Source organism: Numida meleagris, chromosome 6 (genome assembly GCF_002078875.1).
Source record: "Numida meleagris isolate 19003 breed g44 Domestic line chromosome 6, NumMel1.0, whole genome shotgun sequence".
NCBI lineage: Eukaryota > Metazoa > Chordata > Aves > Galliformes > Numididae > Numida > Numida meleagris.
This window is the reverse complement of record NC_034414.1, coordinates 42,275,815-42,301,160: the sequence shown is the minus strand read 5'-3', so window position 1 is coordinate 42,301,160 and position 25,346 is coordinate 42,275,815. Positions and strand designations below refer to the sequence as shown.

Below are 25,346 nucleotides of genomic sequence, written 5' to 3'. Positions count from 1 at the left end.
AGTGCTTCCTTGCAGCAGGCAGGATAAATCCAGTGCCAGACTGAGATCTGCATCCCCAAAATTGTGAAATTTAACTTCAGATGGGCAAAGTACTGTAAAAATGGGCAAAGCCTCATTTTATGAGTAAGAAACAAACACAATTATGTCCTCTGCCGTTCCTTAAAAACACCTACACTGCCTGACAAGATCACAATACATGCAATCCTAAAGAGCAAGTGCAGATATTTAATAGCAAACAAAAACACTACATTGCAATGAGCCAGCACACAATATTGAACCATCCACACAAATAAAATGGCCAATATAACTAGCCATCTATTATAAATTGCCCCTAGTTGTACTGATGAGTATTCAGAGTGTATATCTGTACAATGTGTCACAGAAAGCCTTTTCACTAGATGTTTTTCATCATCATAGAAGTATCTATGTAGATTTCACTTTTTGCTCAGTTTGAGTTTTTGTATTTGCTTGCATCTGAGAACTGAAATAAGTGCTCATCGCTGAAAAACAGAGAAAGAAAATGAGCTTCCCCTCCTCCCACTTTTAAAATCGGGCAGATACAGTTGCAGGAAAAAAACTGTTTACATGCTGTATATTACTACCCCATGCATAACCACTAGACCATCATCTCTGCTGTGAAAAATGAAAAAAAATCAAGGGGCATTGAACACACTGAAATGTAACAAAAAAAAAAAAATCAGCAGAGGGTTTCTTGCAGGTGTTTCTAGGACTATGACACACAGGACAAGTCAATGTGGTCAAAATCCCTTGGATACTGAATTTAAGCTGTGGTGAAAGAAAAGGTAACTATGCTTAACCATAAACAAAATACTGAGGGCACTCAGAATGTTCAGATAGGATTTGCTCGTTCTGCCTCTGCTGCCGGTTTATGTTTTTGTGTGTCTGCTTTTCTTTTTTTTTTTTTTTGCCACTCCATTTACATAAAAGTGGGTGTGTTTAGAAAAGAACAGCGGTAAAAAAAAACAGGAAGGCTGATGTCACATAGCATGGATCTATTCCTCTATTTCTGCCTCTCCCCTGTTACTCAGTTTTGGCTTTTTCAAAGCCATCTCTAATATGAATTGGTTTCAGGAAAAATGAATTTATGATTTCATACATTTGATAAAGGCCATATTCTTCCAAGTTACTAACCGTTGGATTATAAGGTGCACTCTGCTGCTGTGCCCTGATCACTTAGTGTTTCACAATGCTGCTTTTCTTAGAAATAAAAGGCTATCTCCAATATATTCTTTCTTACTGCCAGTCTTTCTGTTGCTTTACGATATGACAAGCTCTTCATCTTATCTCATACTATTGCTTAGAATTGCTGTGTTCAGAGAAGCACCTACTGCGTTTCTCTCCAGAAATGGATGCAATTCATTGATGACTGAAATGATCTTTTAACACATACAATAAATCTATGTTTTTTGCCCTTCAGTGTCAATAAAGATTGTCAAAACTTTGAACACTTTCTATGTAAGGTGCACAGTAAGTTCAAATGAATGCCAAAAGTAGAAACAAAAATGAAATAATCTGCTTTCCCTTCCCCCAAAATTCTTGCTTCCTCAGGGCTGAAGATGGTCATTGGCTGTGTGATTATTTTGCTCTGGGAGGGGGACATAGGCTATTTATTTCTTAGTACTTATCTGAACTTTATTTCATTCTAAATATCATTCCAGAGTTCTCCAGTTCTGAGGTATTAGCTTCCTATTTTGAAAACTTACTTATATTTTATCAGTCAGAGGTTTCCTCTAATCTGCAACAAATGTAAAAGAGTGGGAGGAGGAAGTGGAAAGAAAATGAAGAGAAATGCAATGCAAAAGGCAGTCCAACTATTCTGCATCCTACAGAAGAACAAATGTTTTAAAGGGCCAACTTTTCACAATGCACTCAGATCTGGATCTGTTCCCCAGTAAGTGAGGTGCACTCTAGAACAAAAGTATTGTCTCCTGAAGCAAAGATGTACAGCAGCCCAGCAACATCATACTTCCTTTCCAGCCTGATTATGGACTCAGAGGGAAAAGTACCCCATTTCAAATGGGAGAAAGATTTCCTGGAGAGTTCTCAGACTTCTTTTAGAGATTCGCACTTCCACTACTGACCAAATCCTATTCCTCAAATTGTATCCGTGTATGAATGTATGTACTGAAAAAAAAAGTCCATCCAAGCTGTTACGCATCATGAACACCTGCACTATGAACATCAAACAAGCCTTTCACAAGCAGAAGTCTAGGACAGATTCTCTGCTTTAAATGAAGACACCTCTATTCCATGAGCTGAAGGAGGAATCTCACAGGTTCTCAGGCATGTATCTGGTTAGATAGTAGTTACAACTGCTCGAGGTTCATGGATTTTAAATGGACTATTCTAATGATGGAGACAAACACAAGTACTGGGAATTTATGGGCTCAGATCCTTATTGATCATCTCTCTTTTCTGTTGGCAATTAACACTGTTCAGACCTCCTGTCATGTTAGGTTACAAGCAGGTCATAGCTCTAAAGTTAAATATATAAAACTGTCAACATCTGAAACACAATCATGAAAAATGTCAGTGACTTCGTTTTTGGCAGAGTTTTTCCTCATCTGTAGATAGCTCCCAAGAGTGGGCTGCAACCAAGTAAACACTTTTGTTTACACAAGTCTGTCCAGGTGTTTTTTTGTTACTGTCGGTGCTATCTTATTCGGGCCCTGTGCAGCAGAGATTTGGGGGTTATCTTATTTGCCCAATACCATGGGTGTCCAACTTTTTGGCTTGCCTGGGCTGCGTTGAGTGAAGAAGAATTGTCTTGGGCTGCATATTCATAGGTCACGCCAAAAGTAATTATTTCCATGGAAACTACAGCAGACACAAGGAGCACAATAACACTGTTTGATTGAGCAAATTCTCAGCTACAACACACTCTTTTTCAACAGTCACCACCATTAGCTATGCATTTTTCCCAGAGATCAACAAAAGCCTGCATGCCACGCTTGTGTAGGTCTGTACCAGGGGAGGTGATGCACCATCACCATTGTCACTGCTAAAATGCACCACCCACCACCTTGTTGCGCACACATCCACTGGTTGGTCTCTAAAACATTCAGTATGTGTTGACTAATGTCAAACAGTGCAATTTTTTCCACATGGAGGAATTCAATGACACAGCTTTGCTTCATATGCACTTCCATATCAGATGCCATTTTGTCAGACTGCCCCTCTGCTGCCATCCATCACACCAACAACATGTAATTCAATACTGGCAGGAATGTTCAACCTCTACTGCCATACCATCAACATTCGCTTCTGACGTCAGAGGCCAACATCATAAAATAGGATGCATTACTTTCGGAGTGGCCCTCTTAAAATATATATAATATAGCTAATGTATATAAAGTATCAAAACTTATTTTAATTTTTATGTTTTTTTTTAATTAAAACATAAAAACAAGAGCAAGAAAGTCAAAACTAGTGGGATATGTGACCTTGTTTTTGTGAAGCTAACACATCAGTCTGGTTTGATGGCAGTGTTTGCAATTCTTAGTGAGTTCTCAAGGTATTCAGTAGAGATTTTTGATGAAACTTTACTCTTCCTGTACTTCATCCTTCAAAATAGTCATTCACAAATGCACATACTACCAAAAAGCAATGACACAAACAAGGCATGACTGAAGTAATGGTAAGACAGGTCTTATAAAAGTCTGGTATAGAGGCATTATCAAGTTTTTAACTGTAACTCAATATATTCCATTTGAAAATTCACAAGTAATGTATTTATGCTGACTGAAAATGGAGTTGCAAATAAAAAAACTGATGATTTTTTCAGCAATCTTGAAACCTACTCCCAAATTCCTTTGTCAAAATGGGAAGCATAGTTGTGTATTTTTTGCTGTTTACAGGACTGTGTTTAGCCAATGTGTCAAAATCCATAAACTTATTTGCCACAACTTGAGACACCACTGTGCCCTGTGTTCTTGTTTTAGCCCACATAGGGTTAACAGTGCACTGATGTTCCACTGGTGCTGAGGGGCCAGGCTGTGCTGCTTGGTGGGGAAAAGCCACCACTATGATAGCGGGGTGCAGAGGGTGGGCTGCATTGTGAGCTGTGCTGGGATGCATGTGATCCATAGGCTGCAAGTTGGACATGCCTGTCCAGCACCATAGACAATACAAATTCTGATGTGACTACATTAGTGTAACACAGTCGTCCAATTTAATATGTATTTGATGTAACCACTCCCAAATACTGAGCTAATTGTACACAATTCTGGGTCTTAAAGGAAGTTTGGAATGCTGAATCCCACTGTCATCTTATTTATACAGGTTAAGCTCTCTTACTCTGTTATTCATCTAAAGAAGTCTTCTAGAAGTCATTACAGTAAGTCCAAAATTACTAAAGAGTGATGTTGAGCAGAATACATTGTCTTGCTGTAAAGTCTGCAAATGCAACTTTTATTCCAAGATAAATGAAGATAGATACTGTATTCCATTTTCCATCATATCATTCCTCCCAAAAGTAACCAAACAGATGAAAAAGGTATATCACAACATAAATAATAGTCTATCTCCACTTGTCAACTTCCTCCTGCTGGAAAATCAATAAAAATACTTAAATTATTTTTTAAACAGTGGCATTGTCATGTTGAAACCTTACAATCATCTGCTGTGTGTATCAAAACCTATGTTTACTTCAGTCAAGATGGGAAAATATTGTTAAGATTAATACGTGGAAAGAAGAGAGTGCTGCCTCACTGCACAGTGTGCCCTACTGGGTAGCCCTCAAAGGCTCTTTTCCAAATAAGACCAATAAAGGCTTCAGTTCTGACCACTGGTGTTACCACAAACATATGAAATAACTCAAATATCAGTGATGCAATACAGCCTACCTGAACAGCAGGTTGGGAAGCAGGAGTGGACAGCTACTGTCAACTCAAAATAAAATCCAAACATCCTTGTCATGAACAAGGCTACTACAGTCCAAGTAAGGTATGTTTAAACCATACATACATCTTTGTGCAGCCATCTCTGCAACTTCAAAGACTTTCAAGAAGTCCTGAGATCATCCTTTTCCTAAATGAAGTGTTTTAACAGCTATACTGATGAGGTAAACACTCATTTCTTTCTCAGTGTTTCTTTATAGCCTATTTAGTTGGATACGATATTCATGAGAGAGTAGCTTAAAAAATTTAAAACTAGTTTTATCACAAACCTTTTCAAAAGGTTTTCCCATTTTCTGGAGCATGCCAGTGCTCTTCCTCAGACCTTCCTCTTATCAATGGGAAAAAAGTCACATCGCAAATGAAGTGCTTTAAATTAGCTTCTAGTATGATAGCTTCTAGCATAGAAAATGCCTATTGAGCACAATATTCACAATCATTAATCACAAGCTGGGTGAGTCTGTGCAGTACAAAATGGGAAGAGAGATAGCAGGGTAGTGGTCTAGTAGCATCAGTTCTAAACTTTCCTTATTTACTTTATAGAAAAGTCACCTGAAAGCATAACATCTCTCATTAATTCTGACTGCTAGAAACCTCTGTTCAATGTATATTGTTCCCTACTACATCATCTAGCCCTATGTTGCCTAAGACATAGAATTTACCACTACTTTAATTAGGGGCAAAAATACCCACTTGCACTTAGATGAGAAAGGAATGTAATGCCTTATGTTTATGGTTTGAGTGGCATAGAACAATTTAACCTTCATTTCACACTTAACCAATCTAACTATCAGTACTCATTGGGTGCTGGAGGGGAATCTGGTACTCTGAAGAATATGCAAGACAGACATCTTTCTGCAGTACACCTAATAGCTGATCTTCTGAGGTGGCACAGTACAATGCCATTTTTATTTCATTTACAGTTCAGCACCTTTCCTTCCATGTTACCGTACATAAAATACAGATGATGTTTTTAATACTGTCCCTTCGCTACAACGGAGCTTTTAATTAGATAGCCATGATTATATGTAGGTGTAAAAAGTAGATTATAATTATGAAAATATCAGCATTTATCATGGGGAATTTTAAGGCTTTACAGCAAGATCCTCTCTGCCAGGCACAGGAAGACATCAAAGAGGTACAGAAGAAAAAACACACATAAAACCTTTATTTATAGAATATAACGATGAAGTATTTTAAAGCTTTAAAGCAGAGAAACATGAAAATCATCAAAACCTTACCCAGCTACTCGAGAGACCTGTCACTGCCACTGACTGGCACCAGATGCCCCACATGAAGCCTTGCACAAAATGATTGTCTCAAAACTAAAGATCGTGGTGAAAGGATGAAATCTCAATTTGTTCCAGGTTCTGAGAAGGCTGCATAGCATGTCACAGCAAGACAGGGTGGGTTAACATGCCTCTTTACTCACTTCAGCCTTCATTTCAAACTTTAATTGTTCAGGCCTTGAGGAAAAGGTTTCAGGAACCTTTCCCCCCTAGAATAAGTGAGACTGGTGGTACATATGAAAATTTTGTTTCGTTACTTAAATGAATATTCTTTTCTTATTTGAGAAACTATTGCCTTCACCTCCCACAGCCATTTACATACTCTAATCACTAGTGTGAAAAACAATGACCTCTGCTTTGAATTTTGAATTTCTCAGCATATTTCCTTGCAAACTTTCAGATACATTTTTCTACAGAAAGATGCTAATAGTAGCAAAATTGCAAACAAATGATGAAGAAACAAGGAAAAAAACATGCACTAAAGAGGAATGCTTCTATATGGCATACGCTTTTCTCAGAGAGATCATTCAACAGCCTTGAATTCTACAAAGAGATACAAAGATTCCTGTATTTTTCCACTTGCTCATCTCTTACTTTATCTATTACTTTTATCATCTTAACCTGTCTTAAACTCTGTCCACTGGTGCAAATAGTAAAATGGGCTTTACTTCTTGGAGTTATATATAGATGGGCATCACCCTTCTTTCTGGAGAAAAGAAAGGCAATCCAAATTGCGCAGGAGACCAATATGTGTGCTCTCTCATCACAGAAATAAAGGACTAGGAAAGTAACTTTATTTTACTCTTTTAATGGCTGAATGTTTAGCTTTATTTGAGGTCATATTAATTATTTCCTATATTGCTAATGCTTGATAGCCAACTGCAGCACTTAGCACTCCAGTTGGTATTTGTATCTTCTCATCTCAACACCAAAAAAAGCATCTGCAACAGAGCTTGATCTTTGAACAGATCTCTGTGAGGCAGAAAGGTTTCAGCTTCAGTTATATTTAGGCTACAAGGAAAAGAGAAGCAAATATCTTCATTTTAATCAGCTATGACGTGAAGAAACTAAAAGAGCAGATAAGATGTAGCAGAAGTTGTTGCTTTATAGTCACTTCTATGATTATTAATATTTAAGCTCTATCTATAATGTTTTGATGTTTAATGCTAAAAGTTACCATAAGAATCCTGTTTCACTGCAAGTTAAAAGACAGTAAGGTTTAAATCAAATGTAAACAGGAAAATTGTAGTAGGTAACAGGCCTGGTAGATGATTCAAATGCATTCAAGCTTATAAATAGGAGTATTAAAATCTATAACAGAGCTGAAATTCATTTCCATATTGCACACATACATCCACTTGCACACGCATTATACACAGACACAAACACACAAGGTCACAACTAATTTTCCAAGATGTGAGGCAAATGCATGGGCAGGATCTCCTCTGTCTAAATAAGGAGGGCCACTTCTCTCCTCCTGTAAATTCACTGAAGACAGGCGTATTACACCAGGGAGAAGCTTGACCCAGAATGTCAACAGTTTTGAGAAATAAGAGCTTTTATTTGTTACACAATTATGCACACAGAGGGATTTGCTTTTCTCTTTCAAGAGGATGTGTCATGCAGTTTGACATCTACTGCTTCTTTTGCAGATGCTGCTTTCTCAATTCAGGTGATGGCAGAACAAGCAGTGTCAGGGCCATACATATTTGATTTGCCTGTGTTTGCAGTAGGAAAATAAAGTTCTCAAGCCAGCCATATCAAGTTATACTGCATATCCTGGGACAACTGAGAAGATGAGATTCCTCCTGTCTGAGTGATAAAAGATTGAGATGAATTGTGATGCATCTCCCTTGCACCTACTTGTTTCCTGGTCTTTTTAGATCTCACTCCTTCCTTCTTTTCCCATTTGATAATATTTCACTTCCATAAGCTACTGCCAGCACACCTTCCTCAAAACTTCAAAGGTGAGTGAAGAGATTCACCTAAGCCAAGTCACCTCAGAACTGCATTATTTACAGAAGGTATTTATATATTTCTTCTAACAACACATATGACAAAAGCAATGCTATTTGAGCATACCAGTTGAAACCTAAAACTAAGAGAAAATGCAGACCCAAGCAGAAATAACTATACTCCCACGACATCTCTCCGGTCTTAAGATCAGATAGTGACTGACATTGGATCTGTACTGGCAAATCCTTTCTCCAGGGTCAAAATTCAGGCCTGATATAAAGTTCCAAAGCAAACTCTTCCTACGTCTCTATGCACCTACATTCTAAAGGAACCACCTCAGGTTCCCAATCTTCACTTAGTGTATTTATTACCCACCTTACAAATCAGACAACTGCTAACTCTAAAACTTCACAAAACTGCCAACAAACACAAATTCACAGACTGAACACTGAGTGGGAGCAAATCCCCCTGTAGGCACTCTCTTCTTTTACAGATGTCATCTATGTAAGCTGAGAAATAACAAAAAGATGATTTACAAACTGGGCAATCAATATATCAGCATATAGTGTATACAAATACTCAGAGGGCTGGAGCACCTCCCCTACGAAGACAGGCTGAGGGATCTGGGCCTGTTCAGCCTGGAGAAGAGAAAGCTGAGGGGTGACCTCACTGTAGCCTTCCAGTACCGAAAGGGAGCCTACAAAGAGGAGGCCAGTCAACTCTTCGAAAGGGCAGATAATGGTAGGACAAGGGGAAATGGTTTTATGTAGAAGGAGGGAAGATTTAGGTTGGATATTGGAGAAGTTCTTTACCAAGAGAGTGGTGAGGTGCTGGAACAGGCTGCCCAGAGAGGTCATGGATGCCTGGTCCCTGGCAGAGTTAGATGGGGTCCCTGCCAGGCCGGATGGGGCCCTGAGCAGCCTGGTCTGGTATTAGATGTGGAGGTTGGTGGCCCTGCCTGTGGCAGGGGGGTTGGAACTTGATGATCTTTGATGTCCCTTCCAACCCAAGCCATTCTATGATTCTATGATGAAATGACTCTTTTTGTTTTGTGGATATGTGAGCTTCCTCCTACTATATGGGATACATATGACTGACTGTGTCTGCCTATCTGACAAAAAAAGGGCTTTTATCTTTATGTAAGGGGAATCTTAAATAGCAGTAACTCATTCTTCAATCACAAGCACTACAATGTGCCAACCACCAGCTGAGGTTAGGAAGAAATTGCCTACAGAAGTGTTGTGATTAAGTGATTTTTCTCATGTAGTGTCTCTGGAACATACACCACACAAATTGTTTGTCTATACTGTCAGTTCCAAGCTTCCAACACAAAATCTTATATACTCCTTTAAACTGCATGGGACACAAATCAATCTGAACACAACACATGCCAATCATTGTGGTCACTGATTAAGTCAAGACAACAAAAATAACTGAAACAAAAATAAAGTTATCATTGTCTAGTACTGGATCAATACAATGGCATTGTCTTAAAAAAAACTGCCCATATAGAGTATTTTATGTCTGAGAGCAGAGTATTTCTGTCAACTAAAAAAAAAAAAGCTTGGAAGATGTAAATACTCACCCTGATCAAATTCATCTACAATTCCTCTCATAATTAAAGATTTTAAAATAAAAAGATATAGATTTTGTCTAATGCAATATTAAAGCATAATGGGGTCCCTTAGGTCCCAATTAGGAAATTGATTAGAAAATGTTTGAGTTTTAAAAGCTGCAAGTAGGGAGTTCTGCTTTCTGCTGCCTTGAATTAGCATACCAATGGGACCCCAGCTCTAGCTGGAAGGAAAGGCAGAGACCCAGCACGTATTTTGCCAGACCAGTACAGCTTTTTCTGAGCATTAGCACCGGAAATAACTACTTACGCAGCCAGGCACGACAAGCAACAACGAAAAAAAGTTACAATACCAAAATGCTTTGGGTAAATGCATTGGTAACAATGCTGGAGAAAAAGATACTGTGATGGAGGAATGCGAAAAAGAACAAAACAAATTGATGTCCAGTAGGTTTCTGACTTGGATATGGTAGGACCTTCATCTACAGCATTGACCCATAACAGAGCCATGGCCTCAGTTTCATCTTATGACAATGTTCTGTTGCAAACTCAAAGTTGTATTAGAACAGCCCTAAAAATCTGGGTTCGTTTCCATCCTGTTGAAAAATGAGGACTACTGGTTGCAGCTGATTTTAAAATGGAGCACACATCATATTTTTGGTTGGATATTTTGCTCAAAGCTCTTTAAAATTATGCTGACACCAGTACAATGCCTAACTCTGCTTTGATTCTGAAAATAAGTTATCAGACCAGTCAGATATGTACTGCAGATACATACCCTAAAGGTGTTTGTCACTGCTGCATAACTGGACAATGGGCTAAAAGGCACGTCCCACCACCCCAGCCATAGCCACCATGCCTGCCTCTGCTCACTGCTGCCTGCATGCCCAGGTTCACAAATCCTGCCTTTCCACCTATTTCCCCTGACCTAACACAGCATTCTTCAGCCAGGAGCAAAGGGAAAACCTGTAGGGTAACCTTATAGAAGCTGCTAGGGAAATAGTGAAAATAAGATGTTTGGCAGATGCTGTATGAAGTACTAGCTTAGCAAGCTAAAGGAAAGCATCAGGAGACATGGTTCTGATGAATTGTGAAGAGAGTACAGAAGCTTTCACACTGATGAACATTACATGAAAAGAGGATGAAAGGGATTCATGTTTTGGTGGCAGTGGTGTATTTTGTGTCAAGTGTACCACTAGTATTCACTTGTCAGGAGACTGGAGAGTTTGCACATTATCAGGGATTACTCTGGAGGATAAGGTTTAAGCAATCATGCAACTGCACTGAGATTCCTGATGACAGAGACAAGAGGAAAATAATTGCTTTCTATGGCTTTTTTAGTAACTTGCTCTATTGCTAATAAAAACAATAGCACTGAAGTAGAAACCTGGTTTGTTGATATATATATATATATTTTATCCTGGACAACTGTGTAGTCTTGAGGCTCATAATAGCAGCCCACTGCAGAGACACATACTCAAATGTGGAGAAAATCTTCCCTGTTTTTTAATCTGAGAACTCCCTTGTCCCTGTAGCTTCTCAGATTATATTTCCCTTTCACACGTATGCTTTTCTTGCAAAAAGTTTTGCCTCAGGTTCCAAAACAGCTCTTCTCCCAAAATCTATGCATGAAAAAGAATGAAAATGTAAAGAAAAACCCAAAAAGTCACAGTTATAGGTCCCACAATACAGAACTCAGCTCTCCAGAGCCTGTACAGTATTTTGTAATACTGAATTTGCTGCTAAACTTATGCTTTGACTGCACTATACGTACAATACATTATGATGTTTTTGACTTGTCAGTTCGCTGTAGTCTGTAGGGAGTAATTTTCCATCTGCTGTTTATCACAACATTAGTCTGGCCACGCTCTGCTCTCCTTCGTGACCTGTCAGAGGCCGTGGACTAGCCTCTAATGGAAAAGAGCATTTTGATGATGGAAGGTGGAAGAATGGACTAATGCTTTCTAAGTACTTCTCTGTACAGAACTGTACTGGGGAGAGAGCATACATGCTCAAGAAAGAAGATATAATAAGTCACTCAGCTGGAATACAGTGAGCTCACACTGTGTAGCTGGTAATACTGTCTGGTCTGGTGTAGCATAATCATAGGAACAGCAGTACTTGATGCTCATCTCTCATTAATTTCAATCCTCAGTGAAGGTTTTAGAAGTTTTCCTCTTCTCTGAACCTCCTTTAGTGGTTGTCACAGCGTTATCTATGGATCTGTGTCCGTGATGGGGACAGCAGGCCCACAGGCCCGGAAAAGAGAGAAAGAAAAAAAAACTCTTTAAACTCTTTAACTGCCAGTGCTTTACATGATGTTATGATGTGGAATACCGACAACAAAATATCGCAAAACCATGACAGTGGTTCTCTTGAGGAACCAATCAATGATAAAACTACATTAGTACTTCTCACTTGCCTCTTTTGAGAAATGTTATTCCCACTTTCTAGAGCAGGGAGCAACATCGTGTCTTTATGAAACACTACAATGAGGTTAGCAGCTATGGAATACCACACCACATGTGAGCTAAAACAAAACGTTTTCTGGAGTACCACGTTTATGAATCACTAGGCTTGTCAACACATACTCAACAGCATCCGGAGACTACTATCATCACTTTCTTTAGAAATGCCACCTAAAAATGTCAGGTGATGCCTGCAACCTAAATCCAAACTCTGAATGACTCTGTGTCTCAGCTGCCCTTCATGCATGTAAGACAAACATATGCCAGAATTCTTCTTGCACATGTTGTTCTCCAAGGGCAACAAAAGAACTCACGCCTTGTATGTCTGAGTGCAAGATAAAAAGATGTAGCATTGCCTTTATGCCACAGATAGCAAATGTAACATCAGACTCCTCATGCAGCACTGAATGTTCAGGAAGATTCCCCACAAAGAAAATCTTTGTGGAAATCTCTGGAGTATTGCTAACTTCTAAAATTGGATATACATTAAATGAAGACACACAAACATAACAACCATCCTGGTCAGACAAAAGGTTAGCCTAATTCAGTATTATCTCTCCCGGGATATAGTAAATGCATAGGAAGAAGTATAAAACTAGGGCAAGCATATAGCAATATTTCCCTTAATATTCTCTCATGCTCCAGATACTTGTAGCTTTAAAACTGTGCCTTTAAAATATGCAATCCAAACCTCAAGGGGAATTCAGGTCATGAAAGGAAAATGAAAAGAAAGCAGTTGCTAAGAGTGTATGCACACATTGCCACAGCAACATCAGTGAAGATCCTGAATCTATGCACAGGGGACTAGTTGTTTTGCAGTTGGAGGAGAGGATGTGCTCTCAAGCTAACCCTAAGATAAGCCAACAGTAGTTCTTGCCTATCTACTTTAGACCTATGAGCTCACCTAATTTCATAAACTTTTCCTATATAGATTGAGCAAGAGTGAGGCATAGAACAGTTTTCTTCTCAAATGGCCTATATTTACCTACAGTTTTTTATTTTTAATAAAATGCATTCATGTATTTAGTGTATTAATCTTCACTGCACTGTGAACTAAGATTCTGTTAACTTCTTAAAATGGTTACAATCCATGATGTTAGTCAGAATAGAAATTATCACAAAAATTTTGCTGTATCATATTAATCTAAAATTTCTACAGCATTTTTCTGCTGCTTCAAAACATTTCGTTTAGTACTGCATCTTTTTTTCTGCTACAATTTTGTAATCAAACTTTTGACTCTCACCCAAACAGAAAACTATATTAAAACAGTTTGCATTTATGATGCAAATCAAGTAGTTATCTTCTTTTTCAAAATTTTAGTGAAAATATATATATTTGGGGAATGGGAAAAGAAAATGATGATTTGATGGTCTTTATTATCAGTTCCTTCGATGTTCATAAATTGCAAGAATCAAGTGACAGTAACTGTGTTTCCATGAAGCTTACTATAAGGAAAGCAGAGGAATGCACATGCTTATGCAATTAAATAAGCCTGCAGATCAGTGCCCATTTATTTTATCAAATTTTGTAAAGAGCAAAAAAGAAAATAAATGCAGGTCAATGGGGAAGCAGAAGAAATCAGAGTTTATTCAATCAGCTCTTCATTGCTGTTCAAAAACAGTTCTAGAAAAAAAAACTTGGGGAAGGCAAGCTCATATTTTGCTATGCTGACTCACTCAAATTTATATTTCATTTATCCTACATGGACAGAAATGTCCAGAGTGCAGAGTGGCATATATAGTGGCATCTGTATTATTAAAGAATTAAGACTCCAGCTAGTGATGTTTTGAAGATGAAACAGGTGGTTTGCACAAATCTCCTCTGATCCTGATTTTCTAGTGGTAAAGTGAATCAGTATCAAGTGATATTACTATTGATCTATCATCATAAAGATGACAGTACTTCTAAAATCACTTAAGAAGGCATTTAGGAAACCATCACCTCTGCAGCACTGTGCCTAAGCACTGCTGCAATACTGACTCACAGGGAAGACCAATACATAATCTGCTGAAATGTAGTGCTAATCCACATGGCACCCTATGGCACACATAACTGAAAGTGAAATTAATGTGCAAGGTAGAATGTTTGAGAATCTTGGGAACTGAAGAACTACAAGTGAATTTCCTGGGCTGATTTCTAAACAGCCTTATGACAAGCCCCGTGTGGCCCTATGAAATGCACTGAGGAGAGCTTCAGAAAAGGCAATTGCTCTGTCTGAAAGAGAACACAAAGGAAGAATAAGGAAAAGCACAGGTATCAGCTCATTCTTGTGTGAAGCAGAGCGAGGCCACTGAAGACCTTTCATGGAAATTGTCTATGTATATCAATCCACTATAACAGTTTATTTCCTACACATAAGCCATGTTTATCTTGTAAGACTACCTGGGGAGGAACAAACAACTCTGTCCACAGACTCATATTTTAACAAGGCTTCCTAAGACCAAGGCCAGAAGAGCAGATTCTGGCAATTAATGGTACTCAACTGGACAGATCTAGTCTCCTTATCTGCATTGATAATCTTCTGCTTTGATGAAGACTTGCCCTCAGTTACATGCAAAGATAGACAGAGGGAGCCTAGAGAATTGCCTTATCACTGTACTGTCTTCCCCTTCTTTCTTACATCTTGCCTCTTTTGCTATTTTGCTTTTTTTTAAAATGAGATCTTACATAATGCAATAACAAGTACTCTGTACCTTATAGTAGTATATTTGTTTCTCTGGCCACTGCTTCAAGCTGCAGTAAATTCATTTTTGCCAGCCAGTTCTGTTACCCTCAATAGTCCACTTAAGATGCGTATTTCCTCTAAGACAAATCCCCTGATACAGGAAGAACCTGGTCCCTGTCCAGATGGAATGAACGGACTGCTACTGTCAAGTTATTCAAAATTTCACAATGGCAGCATTACTTCTAGCAGCTTGTTCTACTAGTTCCTAATTTATATTAATTCCATACGACGCAGTGTATTAATATCTCTCTTCCCCTTTGCCTTTAGAAATAAAAAATGTGATTTATCAGTGGCATCTTTATACTGTCAGTATGTAATTGCAGGTGGCTGAATTGTTAAGTTCTGAGGGAGCTTTATGAAGGGATCAATCCTTTTATTGCTGTAGTAATGAGCTTCTTATGGTTGGCTGAATAGATCTTCTAGCCTTCCCACGGAGGCAAGTTTTAGCCACCCTCTTTCTATCTGCCCATTAATCATTAGCCTTCCATGAAAAAGGGCAACCAACAAAACTGCACTACTGAAAACAGAGAGCAAAAAATGAGAATCATTGCATCTCATTAGCTCCACTAAAATACGAAGACTGCTGTGAAAGTAATGCCTCCTATTTCATATGGATGCCCAGTTCCTGGAGGTGTTCAAAGCCAGGCTGGATGGGGCCCTAGGCAGCCTGGACTAGTACTAGATATGGAGGTTGGCGGCCCTGCCTGTGGCAGGGGGGTTGGAGCTTGATGATCCTTGCAGTCCCTTCAAAGCTGAGCCATTCTATGACTCTATGATTTATGATGTTGGCCTGTGACATCAGAGGCGGACGCTGGTGGTACGGCAGCAGAAGTTGAAACTTTCTGCCAGTATTCCATCATACATTGTTGCCATCTGACAGAACAGCATCTGACATGGAAGTATGCGTGAAGCAAAGACGTGTCACTGAATTCTTCCACGCAGAAAAAAGTGCACCCACTAACATTCTTCAATGTTTGCTGAAATGTTTATAGAGATAAAACAGCAGATGTGAGCACAGCGAGGCAGCAGGTGATGTGTCAGCAGTGGCAACAGAGACAGTGGGTCACCTCTGCTGGTGCAGATTTTTGTGGGTGCAGAATGCAGGCTCTTGTTTGCTGAAGAAAATGCACAGCTAACAGTGGGATTAAATTGAAAAACAGAGTTTTGTAGCTGAGAATGTGCTCTATCAAATAGAACTGTGGTGCTCTTTGTACTTGCTCTATTTTCCATGGAAATAAACAGGCAAAGCCCTAGGCTGGAGCAAATGAGGACAAGCCCAAATGTAGCAGCCACGGACACAGAAACCAAGGAAAAAAGCTGCTTCCCCTTGGAAGGTCTCAGGTAAACAAGGATCTCCAATGAGATACCCTCACCTCCACTGCCAACCCTTAAATGAGGTCTAGGAAGGGGTGGATCCTGGTTCCACCCCCTCCAGTCACTCAGGTGCATTGCATGCACCTGAGCTCCCCTGGGTTGGCCCTGCCTTCCCACCAGGTGTTCAATCAGTTTCAGGCCATCGCTTAGCATTTCTGCTACACAATACAAAAAATTTCCTTACATAGCTTGAAAAGAAAACATGGACAGCTCAGGGCCATGGTAAAGAGATATTAAGCTAATCTTCCCTGTGTCACTGACTCACATCTAGGATAAAATAATAGTGACCTACAGTCATAAAAAAACACCAGCATGTTTAAAACCTCACTATGGGAAACCAGCTGGACTTTGCTGTAACTCCCATAGTTGGTCACTGGAGAGCAATAGCAGGTTCCTTCTGCCAGCCAGAGAGCAAACATGCTGATTCAACTGTGCTCCTAAGCCTGGAAAAAGATTGAATGAAATTTTGTGGCAAAGAGTGTTCTAGGTGTGAAGAAAAATGTCAAGACAAGACAGGAGTAGCTGTTCAGGTGTAGGAGCCCAAAGTTCATTAACTGTGTTACCTGTAACAGAAAAAGGATGTGTTTGCTGTCCAGTATGGTCTGTCCTGTCCTCTATTACAACTCTGGTAAACTGAGAGATAAGCTACAGATAACTCTTTGGTCCTCAATTAGTATCACTAGTAAGACTAATAGTAGTAAGACTGGGATAACTTAAATGTCCTAACGTACTTAATACATCTTCCACTGCAGGGGTGACAGTTATGGCTCCACTAAGTTAAACAGGCATTAATTGTCACAAATATATGTTTCCTCACCAGAGTATGGAGTCTCTTATATTCGGCATCAGAATGCCACCCAGATCCAGGTAGATACCCAGTACTAAGGCAGCTGAGAAGCCATCTTCCCTCCCTAATATAATACAATGTCTCAAGGAGAAAACTGACTCTAACTTCAGGCATACAGCTGGAGTGCTTGGCAATGTTTGATGAATATATCAATTTTTACAAGACAAAAAGATGTATTTTTTTTGGTAGATATTTTAGACCTCACCCTCATAATAGTACCTTTTCTTAGATCCTGACAGAAGGACAATGCAAGAGGCTTTCCATACTGCCAAGCGATTGATTTATGGAATCAGCAAAAAACACTGATCAAGTGAGCTACTCTCCTTAAGCCTCAGGGTGGGGCTTGTCACAGATTATTCCTACCAAAGATTTGGATGATAATAACTGAGAAGTTCAGTGTGTTGAGGACCTAAAGTTGAGGGAAGCAAGCAGCGATCTGGCTGTTCAATAAGCAGAAGCAACATCACACTTCCTGGCAAAAAAAAAAAGATTGTTTTAACCTACATTTTCAGCATGAAATCTCATCACCAAAAACAAAGACTGTTCTAATTACTGCAGAATAGGAAAGAATCTGATAAATAATTATCAAATCAAATGGTTCCTTATTAAAAGGTCTACATTTAGACAAACAAAAACTAGAGTAAAATTTCTAGTCTTACGTGCTTAAATTGACTTCTTGATGTCAGCTCCACACATTTGCCATTGCATCTGACACATATTCCCTCCCCAGTCTCCAGATTCTCAGCAGATACCAACAGCCAAATGTCTAATGCAAGAGAAGGCAGATAACACTTGGGAACATTTTTTTGAACATTGCATCTTGCATATACCCCATTACTTCTGGAGGCTTAGACAGCTGCTCTCATCCCAGACCCTGGGACTCTTCTTCAAACAGGGTGAGGGTAAAAAATGTCAGGCCAAGTGCCATCAGCACAGTGGTGGCATGGCAGTCCAGTTTCAGAGGCTCTACCTTGCATGGAGAAGTGCAAGAGAAACCCTAAACATATGAAGAAGACAAAGGAACTTTGCAGTCTCTCCATGAAATTAAGAAAGTAGATGTCAGTTCTGAAATTACACATTTACTTTTAATTTCTGCATCCAGATTTTCAACTTCTTTGATGATGTACAAAACAATTTTCTCTAATTTTGGTGTGTAGAGAAAAGCAAATGATACATACAAGTACACAAGAAAATGCAGTATTTGATTTTGCTTTCATTCACATATCTGGGAGCAGCAGTAGGCAAACACTTCTGTCAGTGTTACTACTTTGGACTTCAGACCACTGCTTTTAGTGGTAACTCACTTTTTACCTATTTCTGCAGCAGTTCGTTGGCTTTCCTGAGAAATGGCCACAGTGTCTACACTAGACTCTGGATTTACTGTTCTTGTAATGAAGAGCCAGTCTATACAGGAGATACATGGCCTGTCTGACAGTGTGCAGTTACTCCAGTATGTCTGAAGCATGTGAAACTGAGTGCACATATCAGAGCTTCTAAACACACTGCCTTCTTCAGTGGAAATACAGATGGTGCTGACCAATGGATACAGATTCTGAAAAATATATATTTGATGACTTTCCAGAGAATGATGTGTTGGGAGTCCCATGCATTCCCTTGCATTTGTGGAAGAAGCCACACTCACGATCATCTCAGTACTGATACAGTACTGATACAGTACCTACATTCAAGACAGGGTTTTTAAATAGATACTCAGCCATTCAGGGGATACACTGAGTAGCACATAGGGTTTCTGTTGATTTCACATTCATTTTATTTTTATTATTATCCAGTCAGAAAAAAAAAAAAAACCAAGAAGAATGTTTGTTCAAACAGAAATGTAAGACTTTGGCACTGGTAAACAAGATTAATAAACAATTTTTTGCTTTAATCTTTCAATATGCTTTATCATTCAAATTAGAATGAGGACTGGCAAATGCAAAATTTTCCTTTCTATACTTTGATTAACAGAAAGATATCTCTTTGTAACAGCAAATCAAATAGAAACGTCTGACAGGTTACTTCATATAAAGACTCCTTTGTTCTTATTTATACGCTCTCTTAATGTGCATAGAGTTGAGCTCTTGGGTTACCGGCTTCTGTGGCAGGACAGGCGCAGAATCCACCACCCTCACACAGAGCTCAAGAATTTCTGTTTATGAAGCATACTTCAGAAATGGACACTGAGTTAACCTTGTCAGAATTATCCATGACCCAACTCTAGTGTTCTGCCACTGTCAATTATACAAACACAAAAAGAGCATAAAAAGACAACTTACACCAGACTGGAAATGATGTGATTTTTGCATTATTATTGCCAGTAATCATGTAACAGAGAATTAAGCTTTAATTTTCTAATTTGGTGGGATTTTATGGCCAATTTCACAAGTTTAAGCAACTACAGGAAAGGTAGCAAACAAGCAAAGCCCTGTCATCTAGAGAGTAATCTGTCTTTGCTAGTCAACTGCGTAAGGGCCAGCCTGAATGTCTCTTGAAGGAGCCTGAGTAATAGTGTATTAAGGAGCCTGGGCGCTCTGACCATAGTGGCAAGAATAGTGATGTGAACCTCTGCCAACCTAGCTGTGGAAAGCAGAGAAAGTTTAAGTGCAGTGAAGTGCACTGTCAGTGGCATCTGAGTTGAATAAACAAGACTTGTTCCATCAATCTTCCCTTCTTAAGCCCTTTATTTATTGTCTAGCAAATTGGAAGGCAACGGGATTAATAAGCTTTCTGGGTCAGGCAACAGGAATAGCTGGATGTTGAGTGAAAAAAGATGTAGTTTAGAAAGCAATATCAGAGTACGTGTTGCAATGAGTAAATTAAAGACTTGCCACACTTGCCTTCAAAGCACCCACTACCTGCCATTTTAGGACAACTCTCACTCTGCCCCAACTTCAAGTAGATAGTAGTGTATCTTAAAACAATTAAGCAATTAATATTGTTGGCATGCAGTTGAAGTGCCAGAAAATTAGTGTCATCAATCACTTGGCAATATCCACTGCAATATCAAATAGAAATCTCATTCCTGTATTATGATGAAGCTAAAAAACTGAACTAGTATTGCCATTAACTGAGATAAAACCCAATCTACAGGATTTCAACCCTCATTTGAAATTCCATTTATTACAGCATCCTCCATTAAGCAAGTTTCATTATTTAAACAATAACATGCAATAAAAATACCTCAAGCTTAAGCTCACAATTTAAGTGATTTAGCTGTAAGTCACAAGCGAAGTGGTCTAGCATATCTTTTCCAAACACAGATTAAAACACTGTTCCACAATTTGGCACGATTTACACTCTCTTGAGAAGTCTGGTTCTCATACATTAGGGACACATTTCTAACCAGGATTGAGAATCCTTACATGGAAAATGCTCCATTGTAGTGTGTACTCTTCTTTTACATATAGACACAGCTCTATTGGTGCTGCAGCCACTAAAGATGAGAACCTGGCACAGACAGCATATGGAGCTCACATACCTAGGGAATTACAGGTGAGAAAGAAGTTGTACTGACAACAATAGGATGATGGGCCTGGAAGTGATGTACATGGATTCATTGTTCACTCTCCTTTCTTATACAAGAACAAAGAGCAAATTAAAGGAAAATAGCCAGCCACAGGTACAGAAGAAACAGTAGGATATTATTCCTCACATAGATAAGACATGCAGCCGCTACATATTTACAAGGACTCAAAGAGCAATTGGACTAATTCCTAGAATAAATATTTGTTATAATTAAATAAGTACAAAGATACTACCTTCAGCTCATGAAGTCCTTGAGCTACATATTACTGGATATTGTAACGGTATTCCAGAAAGTTGTTACTCCAGGCTTAACTCAGTTCTTACAGTCACGGCACCAGGAGCTGGCCAATACAGACATTTTATGTCCTTATCCAAGTACCAAAGGGACAGACACTGCATAAAAACTTGGCTAGACACTAAAAGGGAAAACAAACAGAAAAAAAAAAAAAAAAGGAAATTACTATCGGATAGGAATAAAATAAATTACCAGAGCTTTGTGCCAAGAACCCATGTGATATGATACTATGTACCTGTGTTCTCACATGAAACTTAAGTCTCTCCAAATTCTGACAGACCCCTAATATTTCAACAAATTCATTTGCATACCTAGAATATGAATTTTAAAACAAGAGTCAAGTATGTACTAACAATTCCACTGTTCCGTGGAGGAGGAACAAAAATATTTTTGTTGGTAAGGAAAAAAAAAAGACTGTCCAAGCTTAGCATTTCTTTGTCTAGGAACAAAGACTGAATGGATCTGTAGATTTCTTGCATTCAGAATCACTCAGCTTTACTCCATGTAGTCTACTGCCAAGATAATGTTATTACTGAGAACAATAGACATTAAAGTTGCTTAAGGGGCTTGTGAAATTTTGCTGTTACCATTTTTGAAGAGTGGAGAAAAAACTTCACACAAATTAAAAAGACAGGCAAGGAGTCAGTTCTATAGACAAATATATTTTCATACACAGTTTATTGTTGTGTCAAGTCTTTAAGAAAATGATGCTTTATAAAATGTTACGTCCCTATGAAATTAAACTGAATGTTGCTTTTGTATATGCCTTTGAGCACGTTTTTCTTCAGGCATTTTCCCACACTAAGTGCAAAAAGTTCTGGCCAAGTAACCTACCAAAATGCAATGCAAGCAGTTACAGGGGAAAAAAGGTAATATAAGTGAAGCAATCAGACATTTTCCATCAGTATTTTCTAACCACTTATTATTCTATAACATCCCTGCAAAACAGAAAGCAAGACATGATATTATCTTTCAATAAACCCACCAGAAACAGGGATAGCCCAGAAATACCTGCACTGTGAAACTCCATCTACTCACACACCATGCAAGCTCATGCATGGGATGATTCCCACAGTAACCTGAGCAGCACAATCCCCAGCTGCAACACAGTACCCTTCCCAAACCCTGGGGCCCAATACTTGAGTTTCAGCTAATGAGCAGTTTCCAGACCACGCTGGCCAACCATATCTTGTTATTTTGTCAGTGGGTTCTTGGAGTGCGTAGAAAAAAAATGTATCAAGGGAGCATGAGCAGAAAATTTAAATGATCAACCTAAAAGATCTCATTCTGAATCGTGAGATCTAATATGTCTGTGTGCCAGTGCCACAGGATGATATCTCTACTAGCAGTGATCTGCAAATGCTTATACAGCGCAAATCAGAGTCATCACATCAACCTGATACCTCAAAGGAAGCCTTTGGTTTTAGGGGAATGAAGAATTCAGACTTCAGCATCTTGCTAGAGAACAAGATGATAACAAACAGGCTAATATAACACAAAGATATATGTAGGAAATAAAATATGCAAATAATCAACAGGACCTTGAAGTATTACTCCCAACCATCCCAAGAGTAGAATATTTAATTGCATGCATGTTCTTCTGAACACTTACTCTCTTCAGTGGGGAATGCAGGCCTTTTTGGAGCAGGGAGGTTGGCACTGACAGCTTCAGATAGCTTTCATTTTTAATCCTAGATATATGCAGCCACTCACTGGCCTTCTTCAGTACTCTTAGCATTAGCAAAGTACAACACGCATGCACACACACAAAGAAAGCTAACTGCAAAGGGGAAGATCATTTGCTAAGACTGAGTGGTTCACTAAAAAGAGAAGTGACAACACTGACTGCATATAAAAGAAGGGGTCAAGGTGAGCACAGCATGAAGCCCCACAACTTAGGCTACCTTTTTGCTTTAATTCTCTCCTAGTTGATACTGACTTACTAGGAAAAAAATAAAAAATAAGAAAATTAATAGCCAGGACAAATCTGTTGGAACATCACTGTATTTAGTGAGTCCAGAGGAAGGAAAGAGGTTGTAGTAATCGATTTGCATTTTGCGTTTTTTGGGTTTTTGTTTGTTTTAATATAAAATGGAAATATATATATATATATAAATATATGTTTGCATGTATTTTTGTTCAGTCAGCACTGAAGACTTCATGTCCTTCTGCTGCCATCAGATATAACACTACAGAATACCAGTGAATTGTACTTTCAGTTCATGGGGCATTTTTGTTAACACAGTGGGAGACAAAATTGTTTTTACTGACATATTTAAATATCACTGTCAAATTATTTTATTCTGTGTTTCAGTCATATCCTTATCTCTTCCAGAAAAGACATTCACTTCCATTTACAGTGGCCAGACTAACATACTTACTCAAACACGGTTTGTAGACGCCTATCTTCAGCATTGAGTCCAGGATCTGGGGCATGACACTACTACTGATCTCTAAGAGAACTTCCGTTTCTCTACTGCTCTTTGGCTTCACAAATCTTCTTTGCCCCTTCCGAGCAGGCTGTAGGTTGATGTAGCACTCTACAGCTCTCAGCTTCTTTTGGAAGAAAGTGTGAGGTCAGAATTCAGCCACAGACAGAGCACTAAGAAATTAAAGCAACGGATAATAGCAATGTGCACTGCAAAGGCATTGAGTTCGGAAATGCTTGGCAAGATGTCATATCATGATAGCAAAGCAATTTCAGAGATGATAGTTTTCTCTACCAAGAGAAATGTGTCAGTTTTCATTTCTCTAACTTCTGTTTCATGCTTGTGTCAGAATCATCCAGGACAAAATTTATTTCCACTTCACTCACTTGTAGATGTGTAATTAATAAGTAATGGAAAGATAATTGGATTAAGGAAATGTGATACTAAAAGTATAGATGGGTGACACAAACAAAGTAAATTCTGTGGCTAGAGAACGCAGGGCCATAATGCTAAATTAATTTACTCTAAGAAATCCTGTGGTAAGTCCTGCTTCCTCAGATGGAAAACTAGATTAAAGAATGCTTAAAGAACAAAGTTCCACCTTTTCCCCTATGAGGCCTCCACTATTCTTTTTCAAACTTTCTGTCCTGCTTAGCCTTCTCTGTTAGAGCTGCCTACACCACTGCCCTTCAGGGCAATGCACACCTGGCTCAGATCTGTTCCCAGTCATGGAATCTTTTAAAGATAAACAGATAAAGCTGAGCAGGTCAACAGAGCAGGCTGGTGAGGTGTAGCAGGTTCTACTATCCATGTCAAAGAGCAAGTTAAAACCACTCTTAGCATAGCCTAGCAGAAATCTTCTGTGTTAGGGAAAAGTGCACAGAGCAGGGAGTATCAGTGGCACAATGAGGCTTGGCCCTGCAGTCATTTATTAACGTACCACAGTCACAAATGAAGGGACTAGAACTGCAGATGTGAGTTATTTTGCTTTCCTCACATAAATACTGTCTGCACCTATTTAAATATGAAGCATTTGTACCTTTACAGTTTGTTCAGTAGAAAAAAATCCAGCCATTTTATGTGAATGGCTGTATTTTATACCTGAGACCTAGAATTGCTACTCAGCAAAGGAATTCATTAACCTGCTTCCATACTAGCACTAACAATTAGCCCTTAACAGGTGTTTTCCAAAAGTAAAGGCAAAACATAATTTAAGCTAAGCCGATTTCTGTACCTGCCCCAGCATGAGACCACTGTGCAGTATCAGCAAAATATGTGAAGTGCTCAAGGAAAGGCTTGCTTGTGAACTGCAGCAGAAACACAGATAAATAGTGTATTTCAGAGGTCAGCTATAGAAGGCATTACCTCCTATCCTTGATTGGCCTTTATGCACTTCATCAAAGGCCTAAAATGAGAAGGTGCTCTCTCATAACACAAATAAAGAACTGTCATTTTTCAACCACAGATCTTTCACCACTTGACAATTATGAAGGGTTAGACCATTGCAGTACACTGATGATGTGCTGACTGAGAAGGGCTATCAGGTGCAACATGGGAACACAACTTGAATTCACCCCCACGGATGTTACTTGCGAATGTACACTGCGTGGGCTACTTCGGGAAAGGCATGAAAGAAGGTGTGGGGCAATTCTGGATCTGGTCAGAACAACAGTCAGACAGACAGACAGACACACCTTTGACACTGATATATATGCTGATAAAAAGAGAAAGGAAATCAAGCTACAGATTCACGTTAAATTGAAGCCAGGGAATTTACTCTTCTACATGCTAACTTGGTTTCACACCTCCATGAATGTTCCCCTTCCAGCATCCCCAAAATTCATGACAGCGTCCAAGCAATTTAGTGCTGCTTCAACATACATAGTTAGCACAGGGCAGACTATTATCACATTGCTCCTTTTATAATGAAGTATTTAATCATTCAATT

The 25,346-nt window shown here is 39.0% G+C and overlaps 1 long non-coding RNA gene across 4 annotated transcripts in view; it reads right to left on the bottom strand.

The window, feature by feature from the left end:
• Positions 1-25,346, bottom strand: part of LOC110401101 — a 164,262-nt gene that overhangs the window by 41,386 nt on the left and 97,530 nt on the right. The window contains exons 5-6 of one of the 4 annotated variants that reach the window (XR_002440252.1): positions 23,351-23,525; positions 18,982-21,090 (exon numbers count right to left, since the gene is read on the bottom strand). This is a non-coding gene — a long non-coding RNA (uncharacterized LOC110401101). Of the gene's footprint in view, positions 1-18,981; positions 21,091-23,350; positions 23,526-25,346 lie in introns of those variants that run through there. The other 3 variants (XR_002440251.1, XR_002440254.1, XR_002440250.1) reach the window with 3 other exon arrangements.